We start from the raw sequence: 24,098 nt of genomic DNA, 5'->3' as shown, positions 1-24,098 counted from the left end.
GTGTCAGGTATTCATTTTTTTGTGTTGTACTTGATGATGATACACTTAAGTGATATACATATTATTATTCATGTCTCGGTACTTTTTATGTTGTACTAATTTCGTTTATTCTTTGTCATGGTAGGTGTTGAAAGATGGTGGGCGCTGGTCGGGAGCGCGCCGAGGCCCCTTCTTCGTCGGCGCGTGGTGTGAGGTCTTCCATTCCACACGCACCTCTCCGCCGAGCGTTGCTGGACAGTATGGCGACACCGCCGGGCCCTTCTTCGTCGACTGCGGTGCCTAGCAGGGGACGATGTAAGAAGAAGAGAGGAGATGGAGCACGTGGTCGCGGGAGAGGAGGTAGGGTGACTGCTACGGCGCCTTCCTCGCCGCCACCCCCAGCTGTTTCACCTGAGCACATGACTGCTAGGGTGGACTCGTCCGAGGAGGAGGCTACACGGACACCGGTCCACGAGCCTCCGATCCACGGGTCTTCGGCCCACGAGCCTCGGGTCGACGGGCCTTCGGCCCACGAGACCCCGGAGGAGCACACGTCTGGATGGGGTACCTGGCCGGATCAGCCTGAGGAGCCGAGTGGCCATGCTGATGATGGCGGGGAGCCGACTGATATTAAGGAGGAGGGGGGCACCGCCTACCAGCGTGGTTGTACACGGCTCCCGTCCGTGCCGGCGACCCACGAGCAGAGGTGGTTGATTTTGCCTGATGGGGAGAGGTAAGTGCATTTATTATTTTTGTACCTTCTGCATTCATGTTTCTTCAAATAACTAATGCGTTGGCCTTGTCATGCTGCAGGGGTTGGGACCACCATCATAGTGTCCGCCGGCCCAACTCCATCCTTGGAGTTCTTTGTCGGCAAAACTTTCCGGGGTTTGTCATGTTGCCTGGTGAGGGTCGACTTCCAGAGCTTGGATTGAGTTGGGAGCACTACTTAGCTTCCTCGGCCCCGCCGGGTGAGATTATCGACGGTGTCTTGTGCAAGACGAGGGCAGGCGTGGTGATCAGAAAGTTCTGGGTAATTTCTCCTTTACACAATTAAAAATCTTCAACTAGCTAGTTATTAATTGTACTAATCAATATTGTCTCATTTGATTGCAGACATTCTACAGGTGTGAGGAGGGATACGAGGAGGAAGCGACAAATGTTATCGATAACGTCTGCAAGTGCCTACTACAAAACTTACGGCACGAGGCTCGGGTGCAAGCTGTTCGAGACTACTACGCCTCGCGTGGTATCAAGAAGACCAAGCCGGCGTGCCGCGATAAGTTCTTGAGTAAGGAGCAGTACATGAAGGTAATTCTTAAGGCCTTGTGCTTACTTCCTTCATTTAGTAATTCATAGCCGTAGCGCTCAAGTTTCTATTTGCTAACTTAGGCCCCTCCGAGATGGTGTGCGGATTGGATGGATTGTTGGGAGGTGTTGGTCAATGAGTGGTGCTCAAATGAATGGCTAGCCCTCCACAACGATGCCAAGGACAAACGTGCCCAAATGGAAGGTGTGCCACACCATCAAGGCAGCTCCAACTTATATCAGTTCGGGTGGAACTGGGTATGTGGTTTGCTTCATGATTGATGCAATTCATTCATCATGCTAGCTTGAGCCTTTTAATTACTAATTTACGTTGTTTTCTCTTCCAGGCACGCTACAATAAGGGGGATAAGGTGCCAGAGGTGTACGACCTCTATGCCATGGCCCATACTGCCTCTTACAATAAAGTCAAGGCATTCTCTCCGTCTGACCTCGATGATGCAAACAACTTCACCAACATCTCCTCCCACGACAAGCTCGTGAAATATAGAGATGAAGGGAAGTCGAGGAAATGGGAGGACTTTAACCCGAGCCAGGGTCCCATTGATCTAGAGCTGGTGATGATATCTGGTGGCGGGAGGTCCCATGGCTCCATAGCCATAGGAGATGGACTTATCCGTTGTCCTAGCACTCTCCCGGAGATCAAGACGCGCCAGTCGAGCTCCGCTCATGAGATAAGGCCTCATGAATGGCCAGTCCAACTCGCCATCAAGGTTAGTTATACGTACTTAACTATCTTTCTCCATTACATTGTGTGCGCTTCCATCAATGATTACAAATGGTCATGTGAGTGGTGTTGCAGGCTGCCATACAGAGTGAGAGAGATAGAACGGAGAAACTTCTGGCGGAGGCGGCGGAGAGGCAGCGGGAGTTGGAGGAGAAGACGACAAAGATGTTGGAGGAGGAGAGGGCACGGAATGACATGCAGGCAAGGGCCATGTACGAGCTCCTTGTGGTAAGTTTCTTCTGCAGATTACTTGCTAGTCTTAACATTTGAGTCTCATTACTAACTAGTATGACTCTGTTGTGAAAACCAAATGTGCAGTTTGTGTGCGAGAAGTCCGGTCAGACCGCTCCGCCGATGCCAGTGGTTGCTCCTGGGAGCACGGTGAGTTTAATTTGAATGGACATTACTTGCTAGTCTTAACATTTGAGTGTCATAATGCTAACGAGACATTGGAAATGATCTTTGGTGCAGCTTAACTCCAGACACGCATTGCACGATCCTTCTTCAACTACCGGCACGAGCCAGCCCGCTCCTACACCTCTCTGATTACGGTAAGTTTCTCTAGTGTTTTGCTTAATAAATGCATAAAGACATAGACTTAGCTTTATTTCCTCCAATATGCTTACCATAATGACCTAGAGTTAGCTTATTTTCCTCCAAAATAACTTAATAAGCTTACTGACCTCATAAACCATCCATTTTACCTAAATTAGCTCTAAAACAATCTGTACTTAGCTTACTTATGTCAAAAATTGCATAATTAGCTTAATTAGCTCACAAACGATCCATTTTACCTAAGTTAGCTCTAAAATGACCCATTTTACCTTAGTTAGGTTATAAGTGATCCAATTTATTCAAGTTAGCTCTAAAATGACCCATTTTACCTAGATTAGCTCCATTTTACCTACGTTAGCTTTAAAATGACCCATTTCACCTAGGTTAGCTCCAAAATGACCCATTTCACCTAGGTTAGCTCCAAAATGACCCATTTTACCTAAGTTAGCTTATAAATGATCCAGTTTATCCAAATTAGCTCTAAAATGACCCAATTTACCTAGAATAGCTCCTAAACGATCCATTTCGCTTAAGTTAGCTAAAAATGATCAATTTCACCTAAATTAGCTCTTAAATGATACATTTTACCTAAGTTAGCTCAAAAACGATCCATTTCACCTTAGTTAGCTTAAAAACGATCCATTTCACCTTAGTTAGCTCATAAACGACCCATTTCAGCTCATAAATGATCTATTTCACCTAAGTTAGCTCAAAAACGACCCATTTCACCTTAGTTAGCTAAAAACGATCCATTTCACCTTAGTTAGCTCATAAACGACCCATTTCACCTAAGTTAGCTCATAAATGATCCATTTCACCTAAGTTAGCTCATAAATGATCCATTTCACCTAAGTTAGCTCATAAACGATCCATTTCACCTAAGTTAGCTCAAAAACGATCAATTTCACCTTAGTTAGCTCAAAAACGATACATTTCACCTTAGTTATCTCAAAAACGACGCCCTTCACCTTAGTTAGCTCATAAACGACCCATTTCAACTAAGTTAGCTCATAAATGATCCATTTCAACTAAGTTAGCTCATAAACGGTCCATTTCAACTTAGTTAGCTCATATATGATCCATTTCACCTAAGTTAGCTCATAAATGACATATACTTCTTGTTCTAGTCTTCTTCTTCTAGTCACCTATTTCTAACTTTCTTATTTGTCATTTTGCAGATTTCATTCACTTCATGGAAGCTAGCTTGCCATGATGGAGTGCTTGCTTTTTCTTTGATGAAACTTTGCATTGTATCTAGCTTGCTATGATGGAACTTGCTACGTTGATGAAACTTTGCATTGTAATATGTATATGGATGGAACAATGTGTATGGATGGAACTTCATGAAACTTGCTTATGTATGAATGGATGAAACTTATGTGCTGGATATGTGATATGATTGCTGTTAAATAGCCCTGTGAAATATATCTATATATGTCATATATATTTGCTATGAAAATTGTTGAATTAAAAAAACAGAAAGAGACAATATGCAGGCTCTTTGCCGTCTGCCACCGACGGCAAAGGGCTCTTTGCCATCAGCAGCGGACGACAAAGAGGCCACGTGGCAGGCAACTGCGCTTCCTGGGAGGCTAACCAATTTGGTCAGTTTGCCTACAGTGGCTGACGGCAAAGGCTTTGCCATCCGCGGCAGATGGCAAAGAGCCTACATCAGCAGACGGCAAAGGCCTGCTGTGTAGTGACGTCCAGCTGACATCATCCGGCGAACGACAAAGGCCTGCCAAAATTTGCCGTCAGCGGTGGACGGCAAAGGCCCGCTGTCGTGGAATTGTCACAGCAGATGTCCTTAGTGTCAGGACTTAGTCGCGAGGCCAACGCATCTATGTGGTAGCTTGAGAGGGGTTGAGCGGGACGAGAGACGCGAGGTTTTACCCAGATTCGGCCCCTCATGGTAAAGGTAAAAGTCTACGTCCTGCTTCATTGATATTGATGATGATGATCACAGTTACAAGAGTGCTCTATTTTGAGAGCTATTATCTAAACCTAACTTGTCCAACTTGTCCATCTCGTCCCCCTTTGAGGAGCCCTGCCCCTCCTTATATAAGTTGAAGGGGCCGGTCTACATGTAGAGTCCTAGTAGGATTAGGACTAGTCTACCTTCTAATACAAACCGAATACAAGTCCGGGTCTTAACTCCTTGTAAAGGTAAATATTCCTCACGCCTTTCCTCTTAAACCGGCCCACCATTAACCTAAACCGGCCTGCTGGGCCTTGGGCCTTGTCATCCATCTGGAATATGCGTCGGGTCACCAATGAGTCTTCAGACTTGTGAATCGTCATAGCAATGAACCGCCAGACACGTAAACCGCCAATCCTCTAACGGTTTACCAATGAAACGCCTAGTCCGGCCGGGTTATACTTCCGGCCGATTTACGCCGCGGGGTATATCTCCGACATTAGCCCCCAAGTTTAGCTTGGATTTATCCATGGTAAACTTATGCTGCAAAATAAACACAAGAATAAATTTGACAGGTTATGCTCCGGGTTAAGAATTCTTGTAAACCGGTACCTGATCACCCTTAAGTCCTTGTTATTTCCTCCTTCTGGGAAGTCCGGGTCATAAGACCAGCTTCATAATCAATTTGCCGACATTGGTTTGTCACAGAGAAATATTATGAAGAATAACTCCTTTGACTCAGATCCCAAAGCGCCGGTTTAAGAAATATGGGTCTTGAAATACTTATCTGATATTCAACCGGTTTGAAGATGTAAAACTTGCCGGTTTAATATTACAAAATGGTCGGTTTATAAATATTGATGGCACAGGGTCATAATTGTTGTCGACACCGGGTTATGTAATTGATCTTCCTGATTTGCTCAAAACTGATAAAATGAAGATATTCCTCCTTTATATGCATAATACCTGTAGCCCCCAAGTCTTAAGAGGAGAATGGTGATAACTTAAGACTTGCTTCAATAAGTGTTTCAACCTTGAAGAAATCCGTTTTGTTCATCTCAATCATAGTCAGAATTGAGTATTCTACATATGTAGCCCCCAAGTGCCGGGTTGTCCTACTTGCAGCAACCTAGGACTTGAAATTGCCTTATTCTCATAAAAAACTTCAACTAGTGTAGCCCCAAGGGCCGGGTCAGTATGCAATAATGAGCAGGGACTTTGTAAATATAAGCATGTAGATTTTAGCAGTGATGTGTAGCCCCCAAGGGCCGGGTCATTAAGATAATACTGAACCGAGACTTGATATATACTTCAATGAAAATAACATCTTATAATGTAGCTTCCATCGTAGGGCTTGAACCCACGTCCACAAGTTTAAGAGCTTTGTGCTTTACCAACTGAGCAATGGATCCTTCAATATTATGGACGAAAACTTGTGTACCTTGAATTGTTGACAGGAGCAATTGATAGCCCCCAAGGGCCGGCTCATTATAATATGATGAGTCGGGTCTTTAATAAAACTAGTAAAGTGACTTTGCATTAGCCCCCAAGTATCATGATGCATGCTTGCAGCGACATGAGACTTGTAATCTCAACTGAAATAATATAGCCCCCAAGTGCCGGGTTATAAGCCTGGAGCGACTCGGGACTATTCCTTCCATTGTAGAATAAATCATATCCTTTAATAAAATAATAAACATTGTGCTAAAGCGACTTTGAAACCTCAATAATACCGGTTATTAATAACCATAAAAATCCAGCCATGTTGGCTATTCAAGATAATATAATCCGGTGAAAACCTTATTCATTCAATATCATAATGAAAATTCAGCCAAACTTGGCTATTTGAATAATATAACCCAATGATTTATAAGCGCATGATTCCAATGGCGCAATTCAAATATATATATATATATTGACGACTTATAGTCCAAAGCCAGACCGGTATAACAAACCTGTTTCTGCATACAACAAGTTTAAAGTGTCCTGGCGGTTTACCGCCGGACGGGTCATAATGCCCAACATATAACCCGGATTTATAACCAAGGCTGCACTTAAGAATAATCAAATATGAAATATATGATACCTGTGACATTGAATCACATTGTTGGTTTTACCAACTTTTTGCAGTAAGGGTGATAACCCAAATCTTGAGTACTGATAACTACTTCCATATTGTGCCGGTTTATGATAAAATTGTGCCAGGTTGTGAAATACACCGAATTATCCATATATAATACTGGCGACTTGTAGTCAAAACCAGACCGGGTTGATAATCTCCGGATTATAACTTATCATATATTGACAATTTGTAGTTGAAAACCGAGCTGGGTCAAAGACACCGGTATGATGCATGCTATGATGATATAATGATGATGTATGATGTAATATATGATGATATATATGTATGATCAAGAGGGTTTAAGCTATGGCTCGGATATGACCAGAGCCCCCATGTAGTCATAATTATGGCTTTGCGCCGATCAAGAGGTGTAGCTATGGTTCGAATACGACCAAGCCCCCAAGTGATTTCCCTGGTGACCCTTATGCCTATCAAGAGGTGTAACTATGGTTCGAACCCATAGCCCCCAAGTGATTTCCCTGATGGCCTTATGCCTATAAAGAGGTGTAGCTATGGTTCGGATACGACCAAGCCCCCAAATGATTTCCCTGATGACCCTTATGCCTATCAAGAGGTGTAGTTATGGTTCAAACATAGCCCCCAAATGATATTGTGAGCTGTGCTCAAGGGATACCCATGTTTGAGTTGTGCTGTGCAACAGACTCTCTTTGGCCCCTTATGATAATATTGTCTTGATAGCCGCATCAAGAGGGTAGTAACATCATGTTCTCTTTGGTGAATACACCTATGTTTGAACAGGAAGCCCCCAAGTAATCATATGAAGATGAGCCCATAAAACAGGACACCCATGTGTGAACCGCGCATCAGGGCAGCAGGTCCTCTTCGGGAACCTTTAACTTTTTTGCAAGAGATAAATTCTTCTCGAACTTGCGAGAGGTTAATTCCTTTTTGAACCGGAAATTCTTAAACCGGATTTGAGAGCTTCAGAGCTTCGTAGGGGAACAGATTTCCCTTGAACCGGATTTTAAACCGGCATTCTTCATTGTAGCCTCCAAGTCTCAAGGCGACTTGAGGAGTTGGCTTGAGATTCTTCATAATTAACCGTGATATAGACCGGTTTGAATCCTGCATGGGACAACTTGCAAACCGGAATAATTGCTTTTTTAAGAAAGCAATATATAATTTATAAAAATATGCTGAATGGATTTCACCTGATGCGTCAGATCAGCAATTATCACCGTGGAGTTGATGATCACCGTTGTGTAACTGAAAACAATCGCGGCCAAGTCGGTCACGGGTGCTGACAGATTTTTCGGTCGCGGCGTTTTTAAACCGGTGTGGACGGGAGAGTCAGCAGTGGCGTTGTAAACTGGTGCGGTCGCGAGAGACGGCCACGACGCTGTAAGCCGGTGTGGTTGTTCGTTGAATAACGACGACCACCTGGGCCGAAAGATGTTGGCGTGCCTTCATCTCCGCGGTATAATATCACTTTTTGTCGCCCTGCATAAACAATATTGTAGACCAAGGCAAAGATAAACTTGTTTTTTGACAAAAACAACATGTGCTAATAAATCAAATTTGGATGGATATCACCTGATTTGTTTGGACGACGGATGATCCGTTTATCACGACAGAGGTGGCCTAGGCAGACCAGCTGCTCAATATAGCTCCGGCGGCTCAGGCAGACCAGCGACTTAATATAACCCCGGCGGCTCAAAGCGGTAAGGGCGGCTCAACGCGGCTCCGGCAGTTTGATGTAGATTAAGCTGCATGGGCGGTGATTTGCGCACATCTAATTTACTCGGTCGACCGATGACCAGTTCGTCGTGACAAAAACGGCTCAGGTAAACCGGCGACTCAATATATCCCGGCGGTTTGAGCAGACTGGAGTCTCCGGCGACTCAACACGGCAGAGGTGACTTAGCGCGGCGCGTCTGCGGTCGGTTCTGTTTAGTGGCACAGCACAAACGAACATCCCCTTTTCTCTTTCATATGACAACAAAACAAAACAATTGCAGCACCACGCTCCCCCTTGGTTGATGTCCTCGAACCAACACATACATGCATGTATGTACTGCTCCATTATCCTCCGGCCACAATTTTTTTCTTCTTTCACGCCTGTACCTCCACACGGGGCGAACCCGGCAGCCCAGAGGCCACAGGCACGGTGGCTCAAGAACTCAGCAGTGGACAATTTGACGCGACATCAACGGCAGTACAGCGGCTCAAGAGATGTAGCGGTAGCGTGCTAAGACGGCGGCGGCTCATTGTTGCTGCAGTTGATGCGGTGCGTGGCGTGGCGGTTTTGAGACGATTCAGAGGCAAACACGGGCGGCGGCTCTCAGGAGTGCACTGCTGCTGCGACGGATCCTACCGCCATTGATTCTTAATCCCGCGCCGTAGGTCCGCTGTGGTGGTGTGCTATTTTGACTTTCCATTGACCAGAAAATACACTGATGCGTACATGACCTGGAGCCAAGACGAACGTGGTATATGTGCATGAAACAAGGCACACCATTGAGAACCTCACGTGATCACCAAGTAGTACTTGTGGTTGATGAATTTATTTTTGGCCTTTACCCAACTTGTCGTTGCACCAGCCGCTTATGATTTGATGCCTCGGAGTTTTAAATCAGCAAAACAGTGCACCCTTTAATTAGGCAGCTATCCGATTTGTTTTTGTCTTGTTGGGCTGAGATCAACATCGAGTAGAATTCGGATCTGGTAGCCGATCCTAACGTAAAGCGCTCCTTCCTTTTCTTTGACAGGCAAACATCATTGCTGATTGTCTCTGAGCCTGTTGTCGCTGCTATGGACTTTCCTTGGGACTTGTAGCGTCGTAGTCGGAATTTCTTTCAACTCGGACTCGGCGGTTTTCCACGGTGTGTGCGGTGGTCGTATAGCACGTATAACCCTAGAATCTCTTACTCATAATCTTGCTCATGCTCAAACAGCCGGCTGCTCATCCACGATGTAGATTCAATTGCGCCGGTTCTTCTCCATCCGATTAATCGTGAGCTTCTCGATTCCTTAGAAAAATCCCTTCGAGACCTCAACACCATCGTGCGCGAGCCCCACGGTGGGCGCCAACTGTCATGGAATTGTCACAGCAGATGTCCTTAGTGTCAGAACTTAGTCGCGAGGCCAACGCATCTATGTGATAGCTTGAGAGGGGTTGAGCGGGACGAGAGACGCGAGGTTTTACCCAGGTTCGGCCCCTCACGGTGGAGGTAAAAGCCTAGGTCCTGCTTCATTGATATCGATGATGATGATCACGGTTACAAGAGTGCTCTATTTTGAGAGCTATTGTCTAAACCTAACTTGTCCAACTTATGGAACTTGTCCATCTCGTCCCCCTTTGAGGAGCCCTGCCCCTCCTTATATAAGTTAAAGGGCCGGCCTACATGTAGAGTCCTAGTAGGATTAGGACTAGTCTACCTTCTAATACAAACCGGATACAAGTCCGGATCTTAACTCCTTGTAAAGGTAAATATTCCTCACGCCTTTCCTCTTAAACCGGCCCACCATTAACCTAAACCGGCCTGCTGGGCCTTGGGCCTTGTCATCCATCTGGAATACGCGCCGGGTCACCAATGAGTCTTCAGGCTCGTGAATCGTCATACCAATGAACCGCCAGACACGTAAACCGCCAATCCTCTAGCGGTTTACCAATGAAACGCCTAGTCCGGCCGGGTTATACTTCCGGCCGGTTTACGCCGCGGGGTATATCCCCGACACCCGCCGTTAACCACCTAACGGAGTAACAACGCATTTATTGCTGTCTGCATTTTTTGCCGTCCGCTGTTGATGGCAAAGGCCCCTTTGCCGTCAGCCGCCCGAAGCAAACGGCAAAGTACCTCTTTGCCGGACCTTACTTTGCCATGGCCTTTTGCCGTCCGCGGCAGACGGCAAAGACCTTTGCTGTCCGCCATCCATGCCTTTGCCGTCTGCCGTGGCAGATGGCAAAGTAGCTGATTCCTGGTTTTGGACACGATTCCTATTTTTGTATTCTTATGATTCTATTATACCAACTTTAATGTTGTTAAACAATTTTTAGATGACTACGAGGATAACCCGGATGAGGATTTTTGTGACAATGAGATGAATGCCACAAAATCAAGGGAATATGTTAGCGCAAGGGAGTACTATGCCTTCAAGCTGCAGGTCCGGAAAAAGCTTTTTAACATCATCTTGTTTGGGGGGCGCCTTTTTCAACAGTGGGCGGTTGACATGTACATCAAGATTGAGACAATGAGGCTTGACTGGTACTCAGAGCCAGCAAATCAAAAGGTCATACACGCTGACCTCTACCAGGTAACGTGCTTGTGTTTATACTATTAAATTGTATTACATATGCCACTCTTTGCTTCAACATGGTATATTAATTGGCGTCAAATATTGATTTATTATAGGGCCTTGTTGACATCGTCATCGCTGGCGAGTCACGTGGTGATCGTATTGGCAAGAGAATCGTGCTTCCACGTACCTTTCCTGGTGGTGACCGTGACATGCAACGCAGGTTCCTGGATGCAATGGCAATAGTTCAACGATGGGGTAAACCAGATTATTTTGTCACGATGACATGCAATCCCTACTGAGAGGAGATAACTATTGAATTATTGCCTGCACAGCTGCCACAAGACCGTCCAGACCTTGTGGCAAGAGTATACAGAGCTAAACAACAATCCGTGATGGACTTACTGATTAAGGGTAAGCATTTTGAAGAAGTTGCGGCTTATGTACATGTCACTGAGTTTCGGAAACGAGGCCTCCCTCATGAGCATATACTTCTAATCATGAAAGCTAAAAGTAAGTTAAGGACCCCGGATGACTATGATCGGGTGATATCGGCAGAGATACCCGACAAAAATAAATATCCTGTTCTCCATGATTTGGTGATCAAACACATGTTGCATGGTCCATGTGGCGCGCTCAAGAAAAGTTCCCCTTGCATGATAGATGGACAATGTCGATTTCATTACCCGCGAGATTTCTGTGATGCTACATTACAAGGGAAAGACTCATATCCCATCTATAGAAGGAGGGATGATGGGGTGAGAGTTAGGATCAGAGGAGCAGATTTGGACAATAGATGGGTGGTCCCTTGCAACCCATTTCTGCTGATGACATACAACTGTCACATTAATGTCGAAGCATGCTCGAGCATCAAGGCAGTGAAGTACTTATTCAAATACATCTACAAAGGGCATGATAAGGCATCATTTGCGTTCGAGCAAGATATTATCAATGATGGGGGAATCATCGATGAAATTCGACAATATAGGGATGCACGCTATATATCTCCCCCCAAAGCTATCTACAGGATTTTCGGTTTTAAAATGTTTGGTGTCAGCCCGGCTGTGTTGCAGCTCCAGCTTCATTTGCCAAACATGCATACAGTCGCATTTCAGGCTTATGAAAATCTGGAAGATGTTGTCACTCGGCCATCTTCTTCCAAATCCATGCTTACCGAGTACTTTGGGATGAACCAAAAGTATCCAGAGGCACGGAAATTGCTATACATAGAGTTCCCAGAGCATTATAGGTGGATAGCCGGTAATAAGAAGTGGCAACCGAGAAAAAATAAGAGATCAGAGATTGGAAGATTGGTGCATGCACACCCTGTTGAAGGAGAGAGGTACTACTTGCGGGTGCTCCTAAACCATGTCCGAGGTGCCACTTCATTTGATGATTTAAAAACAGTAAATGGCAAGGCATGCGGGTCCTTTAGAGAGGCGTGTGGGCAATTAGGCCTCATTGAGCATGACAGGACACTTGATGATTGCATGACGAAGGTAGCAACATTTCAAATGCCTATTACTCTTAGACGGTTGTTTGCGACTATTTGTATTTTGTGAGGCAACGCAAATCCGTCAGTTATTTGACAAACATCTAGCATCCATGTCTGAATTTTATCGCCGTACTCAATCGAATGAGGCAACACTTGAGCAAATGGTCCTTAGGGATATCAAGGATCTGCTGCATCCATGGGAAAGGATATTAAACTCTATGGACTTCCAGATCTGGTTGACGCAGATGGTTCTTCTAACTTTGACAATACAGAGGTAACAGAGGAGAGACATGTCAAAGTGGACCAAGAACATCTAGATCTATTCAGCTGTTTGAACAATGAGCAACTAGCTGGTTTCAATAACATAATGGATTATGTGACAAACCAAAAAAGCCAGATATTCTTTGATCTTTGTTGATGGTCCAGGAGGCACTGGGAAGACGTACTTGTACAAGGCGTTGTTTGCAAAGGTCCGTTCGATGGGTCCAATAGCGATCGCAACTGCTACATCAGGTATCGCAGCGTTGATAATGCCTGGAGGCCGGACTGCACACTCTAGGTTCAAAATTCCAATCAAGCTCACTGACAACAGCATGTGTAGCTTCACAAAGCATAGTGGTACGGCAGAGTTGCCTAAACAGGCGCCCTTGATAATTTGGGATGAAGTTGCTATGACAAAGCGTCAAGCAGTCGAGACACTTGATAGATCGCTGCAGGATATAATGGAATGTTCTTTACCATTTGGTGGAAAGGTTGTCGTCTTTGGTGGTGATTTCAGGCAGGTCCTCCCCGTTGTGACCCGAGGGACAAGAGCACAAATCAATGATGCTACACTGTTGAGATCCTATCTGTGGCAGAAGATCCGCAAGATACACCTCACACACAATATGCGGGCACAGACAGACCCTTGGTTCTCGGAATACCTCCTACGGATCGGCAATGGGACGGAAGAAACAATTGGCGACAACTATGTGCATCTCCCTGAAGACATTGTGATTTCTTATACCGACGATGATGAACCTATTAACAAGCTTATCAAAGATGTCTTCCCATCCCTGCACACCAATGCTAGGTCGAGAGAGTACATGAGCACACGCGCAATTCTCTCAACCAAAAACGAGCATGTGGATGACCTGAATGACAAGATGATCTCCAGGTTTCCAGGCGAAGAAAAGGTGTACCATAGCTTTGACTATATCGAGGATGACTTCTAGAATAATTACACAATTGACTTCCTGAACTCGATCACACCAAATGGGTTGCCCCCGCATGTCTTGAGAGTAAAAATCAACTACCCGGTCATTTTGATACGAAACCTCAATCCTCGTAATGGGCTATGTAATGGAACACAGCTTATGATCAGGGCCTTCCAGGATAATGCAATCGATGTAGAGATTGTTGGTGGCCAGCATGCTGGAAAGAGGGTGTTCATACCTAGGATCCCTATGTCGCCCTTGGAGGACACCTCGCTTCCCGTCAAGCTTAAGAGAAAACAGTTCCCCATTCGCCTGAGTTTTGCGATGACCATTAACGAGGCACAGGGTCAAACCATCCCAAATGTCGGTATTTACCTTCCAGAACCTGTTTTCTCACATGGCCAACTATATGTTGCATTGTCTAGGGGTGTCTCAAGAAAGACGACACGGATTTTAGCCAAGCCTAACAAAGAGGTTGATAAATCTGGGAGAAGCACCAAAAACATTGTCTACAGAGATGTTTTAGAGGGGTGAGGTACGTGCAATAGTTTGTGTTTTCTTTGTACCTTTGATTTTGTACCTATATAACTAACTCTGAATCTAACACTTTTCTCTTGTTTTATTTGTAGGTTTTCATAACAGCGCGCTACATAATAGGCATGAAACACAAATGATGTCGATGTGACCTCCAACTCTTTATGTCAGAGTCGTTTATTAGTGTGATTTATTTGTAAAACTCGTTGACATATTAACTGTCCCGAAATGAAAAAGTACAAGCTTTAAATGTGTCACACTTGTTATTCCGTTCATGTTCTAATTACTTACATCATTCATTTGGGAACGTAGAAATTTCAATTTATTATGTCAATTCCAGAACATCAGATTGCTATACCAGCAAAATGTAAGCTGCTGGGATCATTCACAGAAATAATGAAATATTGCAATCTTATGATGGTTGTTTTTCTCTGAAGTGCATATGTGATTGTTCGACCTCAGTCTCAAATATAACCGGTTGAATTGCCAAGCGCACGTGAACTAACTAAATTGAAACGATCCATCTAACATATAAATGGAAGAAACAAGTGTCAATTTCAGTCTTGACTGGACGTGGTCATCATGGAGTACTAAGTATTCTCATTCCCTAACACTAACAACCGTCGATAATAATGTGTAAACACAAAACTTAAGACAGCATAAGCAACAATGAACAAAAAGAGACAAAGGGCCAAGAAAGCAATCAATTTTGCTGACCACACATGAGCAGCAATAATAATAAAACATAAGTACAGAACTCACCTTGATGGTTTCTTCATAAAATGGAAACCTATGATGTCACCAGTCCCAATAGCTTTGGGCTGTGGTACAATATTTGCAAGGTTACATGGTTTGATCTCAGTAATAGTGGATTATGCCGTTTTATCAAGCTCAGTCTTGAAACAACCGAAAACACTTCCTTGGCCCCTCCTATCAAACACGGCCATTGAGGGCACATAATTAACTAACTGCCAAGACAAAGGATACAAGAATTATATTTCTGTAGTACATAATAAAAAGGTAAGAGAAAGCACACAAAGAATAGATAAATGTTTTGATGAGCCGAACCCAATATTTCTGTATAAACATGTATTGCGAAAATAACTCAATTAATTCTATGTGCGTAGGGTATTAAAAAAGCAAAAAAAAACCATGCGTCCTGAGATAAATCAAAGGAGTTGCCAAAAAAAGATAGATCAAAGGAAAGCGTGGGGCCTGAGATAACAATCATGATTCCCTTGCCTCCTCATGCTATGGAAGTCCTTCCCCTGATTTCTGCCTTACATATTGCCTACAGCGAACGATCTTTCAATCAGGAGCCCACAGAAGCAACGGGTTTTGCACCATAGGGTTTCCTTCATCCTCTCTCGCGAAGGATTGCCGCCGCCTCACACCCCTCCGCCGCGCCGGCCTCCTCCACCGTAAGTCTGTCCATCTTGCCGTACACATGTGTCTGTGGTGAACTACCATTGTCCCCCCCATGTCTGCATCACAATCCCCGATGGCCTCTACGGATCAATCTGCTATCATCGTGGTAATAATGATATCTCTCTATAATTACATCCTATTCACGATTTCACATCTACAAGGCAACATAGTCGCTAGAGGTGATCCAACAAAGTGAATCAACATGCCTTGTGTTACCCCGCAAAGTTACAGAGATTTCATTATGTGACTTAGGAAATTCTTTGGGCAAGATCCACCTGATTACTAGAGAGAATAGTCACGCAAGTTAGTCTCGAAAAGTTTACTGAACAATTAAAAAACAAATAGATAATGAAATTTAGTTGCAAAGGATGTCCTGATACCACTATGTTAAGTAAACATGAGCAGATATGTGCATACAGTTTTGATGTACTCCCTACGACCCAACATATAAGATCGATTTTCAAGCTAACAAAACATAGGGGTTGAATGTGTATGACGTGATAATAATATATGCTTTGATTTTCAGGAAAACATCAACAAAGGAGCGAAGGACGAGCATACATAAAATATGCAGATTGAATCCATGATAACCAAAGATGAAGATATGAACACCGAGTCAACAAATGCAATAGAAGAACAAGGCATCATGGAAGATACAGAAAATATGCAGATTGATGAGGTGATATCCTAACACAAGCATACAAACCCCAAGCCGACAAAGGCGGTTTTTAATTTCACATGCCATTATTATTCTTCTTATTCAGGGGGTACAAAACAATATGTAATCTATAGTATAATAATATCATACCTACGATTCTTTATTCATCTTCATAATATTTGCTCTTCTATACGTACTGAAGAATATTATATTATTGTGTGTTTCAGTTACTAAGAGATCAAGAACCAGTAAGTACCGGGTAATATCATATTATGTGTGTTTCAGGTACGAAGCGAGGAAGAATCAAATGGAATAGACGACGACGATGAAGTACAGAAAAAGCACACAGGCCACAGATTGCGAAGTGGCAAAGGCATGCTTCCATTTCAGCTATCCCAAATATTTCTAATTCTCATTATATTATGATACTACATAGGGATTATTCTTTGTAATGTTGCTCTCAGGGATTAACCATCAAGGAAACAAGTGAAGAAATGCAGCCAGCTCAAGACAATGAATCTACACTACTATTTGACACCGAAGGGGCAGAAACTGTAGGGGACAAGCTTGCAGAATTAAATGGAATAGCCAACAAAGATGAAGTGGAGAAAAAGAAGAGCACGCGGTCCACAGATTCCGAGGTGACAGAGGCATATTTTCTTTTCCAACTATATGTCCCATATAGTTCTAATTCTAATTATATTAAACCCTGCATACTGATTGTTCTTTGTAATCTTGCTCTCAGGAATTAACCTTGAACGAAACAAGTGAAAAAAATGTAGTCAGCTCGGGATAGGGAATTAGCACAAACATTTGGCACCGAAGGGGCAGACACTATAGGGGACACAATGAGAGAATCAAATGGAACAACTGACAAAGAAGTGGAGAAAAAGCAGAGCACGCAGTCCAGTGATTCCGAAGACTCTGAAGTGACAGAGGTATCTTTTCTTTTCCAACTACTTTGTCCCAAATAGGTCTAATTATAAGTATATTATATCCTGCATACCCATTATTCTTTGCAATGTTGCCTCCAGGAATTAACCTTCAATGAAACAAGTGAACAAATGGATGCAACTGAGGACAGAGAATTAGAACTAACGTCTCGCATGGAAGGGGCACATACAAGGAAGCCTATCCGACTGCATAACAAACCTAAGAAAGCACACGACTACGTGGTGGCTCCAGAAGGCACGGACAAATCCTTCTATGCCCTGCTTTTGCTACATTTATTTTCTTTGTCATTAATAAATGGTGTTACTTACATCATGATAGATTACGCCTGCACTGGCGATGATTGGTCCGTGATTGAAAATATCATGTCTGAACCAAACGATAAAAGAAATTTAGTGAGCATCGATGACTCACATCTCCAAAGAAAATAGTTAGAACGTCTATTACTCCCCGAAGAATTTCTTGGCGACGAAGTAAGTATATGTAGCTTTCAGAAAAGACTATGTTGTTTTAACATGAGTTTCTATTCTCTCCTCTCACTAAGGTGTGCGCTTCATATTGCAGATCATATACGCATACATACATTGCATAAGTGCTAAAGAGCATCTACAGATGAGGTCAGGTGGAAGTGTGTTCTTAGAGAGTGCATGCATCTCTAAGATGATAAAGGAATTTAGCTCTATACGGGATGACGCACCAAGATGGGTATTAAACACAGCTACAACTTATTTGGAACATGATATGGTGAGTCTCAGTTCCATATAAATGTTTGTATAGATGGGACCTAAACTAACAAAAACCCTATTTTCAGATATTCATTCCAGTTAACATTGAACACTTCCATTGGTACCTAGCAGTTATAAATGCCGGGCAGCGATGCATCCAGGTGCTCGACTCGTTAGGCCCAGGAATGAGCCGCAAAGACCTCACCGCTATGGTTAGTCATTAGTCCCACTACACCATCTTTTGATAAGACGATTTCTGTTATTTTTCGGTTGTGATGCTAATACTTTGTCATTTATTCATTCAACAGCTCAAAGGACTAGAAAATGTATTCGAATATGCATCGCTTCAAGTGGAACTAAAAACTGATAAGTGGAAAGACTTAAACATCTCATCATGGCCAAGGGAAGAGTGTATTAAGAGCAAACTGCAAAGAGACTGGTATACCTTCTAACTCAAAGGCTCAAAGTAATTGACTTCTGAAGACTCTGAATTTAGGCTTATTTTGACAGCAATCTGTAGGAGGAATTAGTTTAAATAAACATGGAGTAGTTTAACAATCTTGAAAGCAAGCTGCGCACGCATCTTACTGAATTTAGGCTCATCTTGAAAGCAAAGTTTTGATAGTTTTTTAGCTTTGACATACAATTTTGACAGTTTGGGGACAGATTTAGTCACTGAACCAATTATGACCAAAAAATCATTAAACTTTAGTCTCAATATTTGAATTTCTATCTCTGGACCATGTGTCGGCAAGCAAGCAAATTAAATTGGTAAACAGTACAGTGTCCAACTGATTCAGCACTAGAGGCTGACAGTGATAGCACCAAGTGAAATTCAGTAATTATGACCAGCAAATCATTAAACTTAGTCTGAATATCTCAATTCTATCTGTGGACCATGTGGCTGTAGGCAAGCAAATTAAATTGGTAAATAGTGCAATCCCTATCTCATTGAACACTGGGGCCTGAGAGCAACTAGATTCAGTCAAGCATGCAAGTGATTCTATCTCCGGTTCACTAAGTTTGTGAAAATTTTGTTTTCATCACGGCTTGTTTCAGTCATGATCATTTGATGATTATAAAAGTTGTTTTATACAAATATCTATAAATTTGATTAAAAATGATTGAGTTTATTCAAGTTTTATATTTGTAATCATGCAGGTCATCTTGTGGTCTGTGGATGGTAAATTTTATGGAGTACTTCACAAGAGATATGTTGTCTGACATTCCTACACAGGTATTTTTTACTGTGTATCATTATATTTATTCTATGTTGTATCACTATTTAACTCTCATTACTGTTTTAATAGGAACATATGACAGATTTTAGAACAAAACTAGCTGTCATTTTAGTGGACTCAGAATTGAATGATGATAATATAAGAAATCGAGACATGGAAGAGGACGATAACAACACAGATCCCACAGAATGTATGATTCTGGATAGACCCCCTGAGAATTTCAAAACATCAAATACATCAAGAGAAGTTGAGCTCATCTCGCGGTCATTTATTCTTTCACCGTCTGTCAACCCAACAAACGATGATTTAATAGATGAACTTTGCTTGTTCATCAGTATGGTTGATGATGTCACTCTACTAGAGTAAGCCATATTTTTTATTTCATTTTGCATTCCAACAAATTACTCTGATGTCATTATAATTTACAGAATTTTGATTTTACAGGAGCGAATGGGTGAAAAGCTCTGATCCGTACCCTATTAGCTTAAATTTGAGACAAATTAAAAACATATTAAGCAATGATGAATACATGGATATTCATTGCTTTAATATGGCTGTGCGAATACTAGCGCGCCACGAAGTCTAGCTTCTCAGAGACATTCCATGTCACTATATGGATCTGAACTTTTGTGTAAGTTACTATAATCACGTACTACATATTTTTCTCATTGCACTAATATTTTCTCATTATTACTTTAGTCCATGTTCCACTATGCACGAGACTCAAGTCATCATGAACATATGGAAATTGCTACATTGAAACGGGTGTTTCATAGCTGGCCTGACAGTAATGACTATCATATCTCTCAATGTGATATGGTAAGATTTTTTTTTTCATTTGTAACAGTGCTTTACTTGGTCTTAATTAATATTCTATATATTTCTAAACTATTTCATCATTGCAGATTTTATTGCCTTAGTATATGTTTGGGTTATTTCTATTGTTTGTCTTGGATAAAAATAGAAAAGTTGTCTCAATTTTCGATCCGATACCAATACCTACTTTTGGAAAGAATGTACTTAAAACCGCGGTCGACAATCTAAACCTTGTGCTTGAAGTTGAAAACCCTACATTCAAGGATGATATCTCTAAATGGGAATGCATAGTTCCTGATGCTCCAACAAACTCACACTGGTATGAATCTTTTAAATGCATTACAATATTAACTGATTCATTCAACACACATTATGTGTTTATTTCATATATGCAGTGCCTTGTCTGGTTATTTGGTTTTTAATTACATGCACTCATTGTGCGATGGAAAGCTATATTTTCCCATACCCCAGGTGACTATTTACACCATGCTTATTTGTATACACATTGCACATACAACTTGTTATAACAATGTTGTATAACATTTAGTAGCGATGTGAATTTTCTGTAAAAATAATTTTAGTATTATATCATGTGAACATGTTTTGTTTGAGACGTGCGTTGCACGTGCATGCTTACTATTTTTCATTTTAGTCTTGACTCGACGTGGTCATCATAGAGTAAAAAGTATTCTCAGTCCCTAACACTAACAACCGTCGATAAAATAGTAATGTGTAAATAACGAATCATGTAACAGACTAACATGTTGGATAACCACAGTGGGCGAGAATACCTGTTCCAACATGCATCAAACCAGCTGGTGGGAACTCCCGAGAATACCACTTCTAACTTCTCCCATGGGGTGAATAAAACTGATTCCATTGAAAACATAGAAACAACTATCAACATTTCTTCCAAGTAAAATTTGCATGGTAAACATAAGCTGCAAGACTGCTATCACTCATGCTCAGACTGAGCTACATCTATTTGTCATTTCTAAACAACCAGAAAGAACGAATCTCCAGGTGAAAGACAAATAATGTTAAAAATAATAATGAATGTTATATTAACCGGAGAGACTAAAGAGACCCACAAAGCGTCAAAAGAGTTCACATATCCCAATTTGATGCTACTTCCATATAAAGGAACTAAAGAGAAGGCATGCTTTGTTACAAGCAACAGCATTCCATAGAAGATATGCAACAAAACATACTCTTCGAATCATACTTGTTGCTCCCATCCTCTTTCGACACCTCCTTCTTCTCCTTTGGGAAATCTGAACCATCAAGGGCTGCATCATGAATACAGCCACCAACTAAGCAGATGATTTCTCATATTACAGTCTTGAAAGGGAACATTCTAACAGAAAAACAAAATTTCTAAAGATTAAACGCGACGCTCATTATGGTTCCATTTTATAAAAATATTTCTCAGTTTTTATATTCAAATGTCATATCTGAATGCAGCATGCTTAAAAATTTGCATATGATACCTGATTAGATAGTGTAGGCATGAGAATTGCACTTCTTGTTCCATTTTATCTCTTGAGAACCACATGCCACTGAATTCCTCTTCAATAATAACTTATCCAACTTCCTTTCTTTTATTATATGAAGATAATGTATCATCTTTTAAAAAGATACTGCATCATGTTAACCCTTAGATCCATCCACAACCAGAAGGGGCAACAACCTAGAGCAAAATAATACTAAGTCAAATCAGTTTTTCTAACAAAGCCCTATAACAGAACAAATTATTTACAGTCTTGAAAAGGAATATACAAGGTGATTTCTCAGTGAGGTGATGCACCTGTGACTAACCGAATTGACGAGGAGTGGAGGGGCCCGACGTCGCCGGCGAGCATGACGAGCTCGAGCGCCTCCTCGAGCATTTCGGGGCCGGATTCGATGGAGCGGGGTAGAGTAGGGCGTGCGAGTCCGCGCCTCCGCATCCGCATCCGACAGTACCTAGAGCTGGCACGAGCATGCCAAGCTGGAGGGCCTCCTCGGCCACTTCCGCGGCCTGATTCGAAGGGGAGGGGCGGCCTGCCAGCGAGCGCCGACGCTGATGACGAAGGGGAGGGCAGCCTAACCAGGGAGCACCGACAGTTGTGACGAAGGGGAGGGGGCTGCCTGACCAGGGAGCACCGGCTGTGGAGAGAATGGGGAACGGGGGAGATTGTGATGTGGCGGTGGGGAACTATCCAGAGAAGAAATGTGAGGGGCAGTGGAGAGGATGACCGGTGGTTTTTTCTTAATACTATACTACACAGTGATGCGAGAGATTGTGAGTGATCGCTGTATTATCCGAACCAAAATTACATACTATACTCTGTATCTTCTTTTTACCGGCCATGTCCGATTCACCTCCCATTCTTTTTTAAAAACTCCATTCTTTTATAGTCATAATCATCTGATGCTTTAAAAGGATTTTTGTTTAAATACTATCTATAAAAGTTTTCTCGCAAAAAATATCTATAAAAGTTGATAAATATTTTACTGGTAAAAAACACATTTTTGATACATACATATACATATATATATATATATAAATTTTGGTTGAGTAAATGAGTATTCGTAAATAAATTCAGACATGAAGCTAAAGCTTTGATATTTTGTTGATTATTAAGTAGAAGATTGTTCGATTAATCGTGAAAAACCACACAAGCTGATCTTCCATCACTATGGGAAAAGAAGTCATGAAGCATTCTCCCGAGGTAATGAAGAGATAAGCATTCCACATGACTGTAATAATTGCAACTCCACACGACACGAGGTCCATATCATCAAAGTTGAAAAGCTCACAGGGCCGCCTCCCCGACATCCATTGATCCAACACGCCTCGCGCACTCAAGTGGTACCGTTTTTGGAGTTATCACACCAACATGCCACTACAAATACGTGTGTTGCACGTGCACGATTACTAGTAAAAAGTAGGGACATAAAGTAGTGCTTACTAAATTCATCAACTTCATACTGTTCAAAAATGATTCATTAATAAGGTTGATCAAGTCTTATTAACAACCACTTTCGATTAGTATGAAACCAAAGAACTTTTGTAAATCACTAAGTTATCTCAATGGGGATATGCATTTCCCCAACAATAAGCATTTCATATTTCTTTTTGATAGTAGGTAGAGGTATTTGAAAACTTCCAATAGTGATTGTCGGAGATTTTTCAATAACATTAATACCATTCACTTGGAATTGTTTCTTCGAAAAGTGCACCGTATGCTCATTACCATTGATATGAAAAGTGACCTTGCTTTTATTGCAATCAATAACAGCTCCTGCAGTGTTCAAGAAGGGTCTACCAAGGATAATCGACATGTTGTCGTCCTCGGGCATCTCAAGTATAACAAAGTCAGTCAAAATAGTAATATTAGCAACAACAACGGGCACATCCTCACAGATACCGATAGGTATGGCAGTTGACTTGTCAGTCATTTGCAAAGATATTTCAGTAGGTGTGAATTTATTCAATTCAAGTCTTTTATATAAAGAGAAAGGCATAACACTAAGACCAACTCCTAAATCACAAAAAGCAGTTTTCACATAATTCTTTTTGATAGAGCAAGGTATAGTTGGTATTCCCGGATCTCCATGTTTTTTAGGTACTCCATCTTTAAAAGTATAATTAGCAAGCATAGCGGAGATTTCAGCTTCCGGTATTTTTCTCTTATTTGTGATGATGTCTTTCATATACTTTGCATAAGGAGGCATTTTCATGATATCAGTCAAGCGAGTACGCAAAAAGACTGGCCTCAGCATTTCAGCAAATCATTCAAATTCTTTATCATCATTCTTTTTAGTTGACTTGGGTGGAAAAGGCATAGGTTTTTGAACCCATGGTTCTCTTTCTTTACCGTGTTTCCTAGCCACAAAGTCTCTTTTATCATATCTTTTATTCTTAGGTTGTGGGTTATCAAGATCAACAGGTGGTTCTATCTCAACATCATTGTCTGGTTCTTTATCATTGGTTGGTTGAGAGTCTTCATGAACCTCATCATTATCTTTTTCATTAGGTGAATGTTCATTACCAGATTGATTTTCAGCATCTGAGTTAGAAGTTTCATTTTCATTATCAGGAGGTTTCTCTATTTCAGGTTCACTAGAAGCATGTGAAGTCCTATCATTTTTCATTTTTCTTTTTCTTTCTAGAAGGACTAGGTG

Source organism: Triticum urartu, chromosome 5, assembly GCF_003073215.2.
Source record: "Triticum urartu cultivar G1812 chromosome 5, Tu2.1, whole genome shotgun sequence".
NCBI lineage: Eukaryota > Viridiplantae > Streptophyta > Magnoliopsida > Poales > Poaceae > Triticum > Triticum urartu.
Note: the sequence above shows the minus strand (reverse complement) of the source record.